Genomic DNA, 6,000 nt, shown 5'->3' with positions numbered 1-6,000 from the left:
CCAAGGCTGGGAACTTCTGGTTTATACCCTGATGAAGACACGAATTAATTGCATACTTTACTCAACACAGATGTACAGGGTTGTGTCCTGACAAGCCATTCTCTGTAATAAAGTTAGTTTTGCAGTGGCATTATTTGGGGGTGCCAAATAAGTGCAAATGCAAAGAAGGAAATGAAAGAACACCATCCTTCTGGAAAAGTACAAGAAAAAGAAGTGAGAAAAGTCTGGGCAGGCAGCTATACACATACATACGTATATACATAAACACACATACACACAACTACTGTTATTCTCAAGAATTCTGTCCATTAATTATGAAATCTTATTTTAATTCATTCAATAAACATTTATTGAGTCTACTATATACTAGACACTGTACTAAAAGTCAGTAATTCATAAACACCTAATAACCTCACTGATTTCAGGAAAACAACACTACCAAAAAAAAAAAAAAAAAAACTCAATAGGAAATTATACCTCCAGACTCCAGTTTTTCCTGCCAACCCTGGAACATTTCCACTGGCTCTACTAGTTCATTAAAAGAAAAAAAAAAGCAGTGCTTGGATTATTCTCAGCTTTAATCTTCAGTAAAGGGTGTGAAGATTGTCATTGTTGCTATGCAGCAACTCATAGAAGGGCATCTTAGCTCTTGCCTCTGCCTAAGGCAACACCTGCTTAGAAATGCAGCCTCTCAGGGCATGGGTCATGTATGTACCAGTCTCCATACTTATAATTTGCTTTTTTAATATTTTTTTATTATAGCTCTTTAAGCAAACTCAAAGCAGTATTTAATTGACTTTGCCTTTTCATAGCCACTGAGAAACATGAAAATTGAGTAAGGTTTAGAAAGAATTAACTCTGAGTTATAGAATTATGAAAGTTATTAGAATCAAAATGGAGACACTTGTGTTAAAATAAAAAATTGGCAAATAGAACCTGAGAAGGCCATGAAAGAAGGGGTCTCATATATAAGTAAATAATAACAAAATAACAAGAACTATCACAAAGACTACAAAAACACAAGTTTGCACAAAGGCCATCTCAACCTTATGCACATATGCAATACATGCAAAAAATATTTCTGTGAGGACATCTGTCCAGCAACTTCCTGTTCAACCTCTAACTGGCACCACCCTTGTTATTAACTTTTGTACCCAAGGATATTTTACCTCCCTGAATACGCACATAGTTTTCTGTGGCACACGCATTCCCATAGCAATGCCTATTCCCAAATAAACATCATTTTCTTTTAGACAGCTTCTATTTCTGTTATTTAAGTTGCAGAGTTAACCTCTCGTGCCTATAAAATTGAAATGTTAGTTTTTAAAAATGACATCACCCAGTTATTTCCACATGCCCTCTGCTTTTTCCTAAAACCTTTCTTCTACCACCTTGCTTTCACAGGGAAACCTGGCTTTCCCCTGAAGACCACTACATTCCACAAAGTATTTTCTGGGAACAGCATCTCATATTTTGGGATCAGGAAGCAAGGTCTCCATTCCTATTCACCCTCCTACTCTCACTTCTTCTAAGCCTTTCTTCCTTTAATCACCTTCAATGTTCCCCTTTGGAAACTTACACCATTAGGCTGTGTTGCCCTTTCCCCAACCATAGACCCCTCTGGGACTCTGCGCATGATCTTCTGTCCACCCTGACTGCTACCACCACTCTGTACATCTTCACCATTCATGCTGGTGGCATCTCTCACCTCCCTGACCTTCACCTTCCCTGTCCTATGGTAGCCCACTCACATGGTCATGCACTAGTTGCTGTCATCACCAAGCACTGCTCCTGTTGTAAATTGCTGGACACCAAAATACGTCCATCTGGCTACAGATAATCATTCTTATTCTCTCTAAACCTAAGTTTCAATGTCCTCGTGACCCCTCTCTATTCTTTTATCAGTCTCTTCTTTTTAGCATCAAAACTGTCCCAAAGATAGAAAATATGTTAACGATTAACAAGAGTGTGAATGATTCCTATACTCACTAATGAAGAGAGGAAATAAGCCCTGAAGCAGAGATGTGATTGGTTCAAACCCTGCCCCATAGTCAGTTTTGGTACAACATCTGCATGTCTATTACTGATACTGACTTGTAACATTTTTTTCCACCAAGCATATAATGTTGTAGTGGATGCTGCCATGTCCCAACCAGATTCCTTTTACCAGTCAGTATGTCTATCACCCAGATGCCCTTTTCTGGGGTGAATAATTCTCAGCTAAATGGGAGTCACCTGCCAGTAAGCTACAAACGTGTCCACCTCCCCATCCAGGGCACACCTCAGCCATGACTCACTGGCATAATATATGAAAGGAAAGCCCCTTTGCATCAGGTAGGACTAATTTTGTAGCGCAATTTCTGCTCCAGACTCCCCCAGAGGAGCAGACTGAAGCCAATTTCTAGCTGACACCACATGATTGATTCACATTTTTCCTTTGCCCTGTCCTCTTTCTCAAAGAAACACACCCACCCACTCCCCAAAAAATTGCCTAAACAGAAATCCCTGTCTTTGCATCTGCTTCTAGGGTACATGAATTAAGACAAAAGTGTTTTAATATCTATTCCAAGCCCCTCATTGTTTATGCTTTCCCAAAATTCCTTGGCAATTCTTGCATATATTCTTCTTTAGATAACATTTTTAATCAGTTTATTAAGACCTATGAAAAATCCTCATGATTTAGATTGGAACTCTCTAGAATCAATACATCAAGTGGAAAAAATTGCCACTTTTACATATTGAGTATGTACATCTTGCATATCCTTCAATAGAGTTTATAGATAGAAAGAAAGAGAGAGAGAGAGAGAATCGGCTTTCTCTTTGTGATCAAAAACAAAACAAGTATGCCCACTACCACTGCTTCCATTCAAAATTGAACCAAAGATCCTGGCAAGTGCAATAGGGCAATTAATTAATTGATTGATTAGTCAATTATTTAAAAGGTAAAATAATTTGAAAGGACAAATAAAATTATCATTCACAAAGGAATTGAGACATATGTTATGAGAATTAAAAAGTGAGTTTAGCAAGATTGTTGAATACAAGGTCAATATCAAATATTTTTAATATACTAGCAACATACAGTTAAAAAAGTCTTAAATATATGATTTTTTAAAGTATCAAAATCTATGTGAGGTAGTTTATATATTAATTAGCTAGATTAGTCACTGCACAATGTACATATACTTCAAAACGTTATGTTGTGCATGATAAATACATATAATTTTATCTGTTGTCTTAGTTCACTTTTAACAGAATACCCAAAAGTGGATAATTTGTAAAGAAACAAAACTTATTTCTTACAGTTTGGGAGGCTGGGAAGTCCAAGGTCAAAGGGGCTCATCTGATGAGGGCCTTCTTCTGGTGGGGATTCTCCACAGAGTCCCAAGGCAGTGCAGAGCATCACATGATGAGAGGACAAGAGCGTGCTAACGTGCTCTCTTCCTCTCCTTATAAGCACCAATCTACTCCCATGATAGCCCATTAATCCATTAACCCGTTAATCAATGAATAAATTAATCCATTCATGAGGGCATAGGTCTCATGATCTAATCATCTCATAAAGGCCCCCACTTTTCAAATACCTTAGTTATATTATATCTTAATACTGTTATAATGTGGATTAAGTTTCAACATGAGCTTTGGAGAAAAGAAACATTCCAACCATAGCATCTGTGAATTTTTTTTTAAATAAAATAATAGAAAAGCATCACTTACCTAGTAAATAGGAAATATATATAAGCCTCTACATAGAGAAAGATTAAACATAATTTAGAGCAATTAAGAAGTCTAATTAAATGTAGGGATATATTTTGTTTAAAGTCTGAAAGACCTGTCAATATAAACATATCAATTTTCTCAAAATTGATTGCTGCAATCTTAACCAAAATCCCAGAAGGTTTCATTCTTTGAAAAATTGGCCAACTGATTCCAAATTTAAATTAAATAGCAAAGGGTCAAGAATAGCCAAAACACTCTTGAAGGAGGAAAGGGAGGTAAGACCTGCTATATGAGATATTAAGAGTTATTAAATAATTAAGTCAGTATGTTTTGGCAAAGGATAGGCCAGAACAAAGGCCCAGAAGAATATGGATGCATATGTGCACACTTGATTTTTTTTAAGTGTTTCTACAAAGCAGTGGGGAAAGAGTGGTTTTTTTGAACAAATTTTGCTGAGTCCATTGAATATCCATACGGGGAAAGAGGAATCTTGACAACTACCTCACACCATATGCCAATTTCCATTCTAAATGGATTGCAAAGCTAAATGGAACACACAAAGCATTTATAATAATAGTAAAGATTAGCAAATTGTACTGCAAAAATTTAAAATTTTTTCTTAATCAAAAAACACTACCAAAGTTGAACATATATATAACCCATCACCTAGCAATTCCACATCAGGTATACACACCACATAAAAGTGTGCTTATGAGCACCCAGAGACATGTGTAAGAAGATTTGTAGCAGCATTACTCATAATAGCCAAATACTAGAAACCCATATGTATATCAACAATAGAACATATAAATAAATTATAGTATGTTCATACAATGAAATACTACACAGCAATGACAAGGAATAAACTAAAGCTACAGACATCAAAACAGATGAATTTAACAAACAGCACTGAGCATAAAGAAGTCAAATGTAAAAGAATATCTAGTATACAATTCTATTTATAAAATGTTCAAAAGCAGGCAAAACCAAACTACTATAGTGCTACAAGCCAAACTGGTTATATTTTGAAAAGGATGAAGAAATTAATAATTGGAAAGGGACACAAGGGAAGTATTTTAGAGTGATGATAACCTTTTATTTCTTTACCTGGGTTGTGGTTGCATGGTATATACTTTGTGATAATTCACTGAGCTATATGTCTATATTTTTAAGTTTCCACATCTGTGTTATTTATCACACACACACAAAATAAGCATTTCTTATTAGATTTATTCATAGGTATTGCATAGTTTTGATGTTCTTGTGAGTAGGACCTTTGGTTTTTCCATTCACTCCTTTATTCAACAAATATTTTTAGCATCTAATCTGTGTCAGATGCTCTTTCAAGTATTAAGGTACAGCAATGAATAAGATGTAAAAAAGATTATTTTGCTCATTACATTCACTTTCTATTGGGAAGTGCATACGATAAATAAATAACAAGGTAATTTCAAATAGAAAGAAGTGCCTTAAAGTAAATAAAGCATTGCACTTGTAAATCATTATTGTTGGTGTATAAGAAAACTTTTGGGGGAGGATGTCTAGCTAACCACCTCGAAGAACGTTCTTATTTGGTAAATTGTTAACTTATTCACTTTGGTTTCCTAAAAAGATTGCCATAAAAATCTCTGGAAAATGTCTCATTCTCTCTTTACCAATATTTATTCCCCTAATGGAACTGTTCTTCAATATATTGGAAGCCACCTAATTTCAAATCTCTGTGCATACAACTCAGATCTACAAACACAGTAAGGCACCATTTATTTTTAAATCTGTACTTAACTGTCCCAACAGAAGAGGGAAGTCTTTAACCAAGAAAACAGAATGTGGCACCCAAATTGCCTTCATAAAGTTTCCTGTCATTTTTAGTCCAAAAATCCCACACATTTTAGTATGAACAGGAAAAGGTGCCCAACAAATATGCAGAACTACCATAAGAAGAAAACAAAGAGATCAGCTGATGAAAATACTACCCAAGAAATCAACCACAAGGGAAAAAAAGCTGCAACATAACATGACCTTATGGGTTAAATATCATTTGAAAGTAACGTGAACATGAAAAATGCTAGAAATCATAACTTCAAAATCTCAGAATAGAAATGAATCACAAAAATAACAAAAAGAAAATGTGTCACAAAATCTGCTGGAACTCAGGAAAGAAATGACAGAAATAATAAAATCGCCTCAGAAATAATACTAGATAAGTTGCCTATAGTAGAAAGTACAATAAGGGACAAAAAGCAGAGAAATAAAAATAGCCTAGAAACAAAAACAAAACAA

Source organism: Cynocephalus volans, chromosome 13 (genome assembly GCF_027409185.1).
Source record: "Cynocephalus volans isolate mCynVol1 chromosome 13, mCynVol1.pri, whole genome shotgun sequence".
Classification (NCBI taxonomy): domain Eukaryota; kingdom Metazoa; phylum Chordata; class Mammalia; order Dermoptera; family Cynocephalidae; genus Cynocephalus; species Cynocephalus volans.
The sequence above is the reverse complement of the archived record's forward strand: the minus strand, read 5'-3'. Positions refer to the sequence as shown.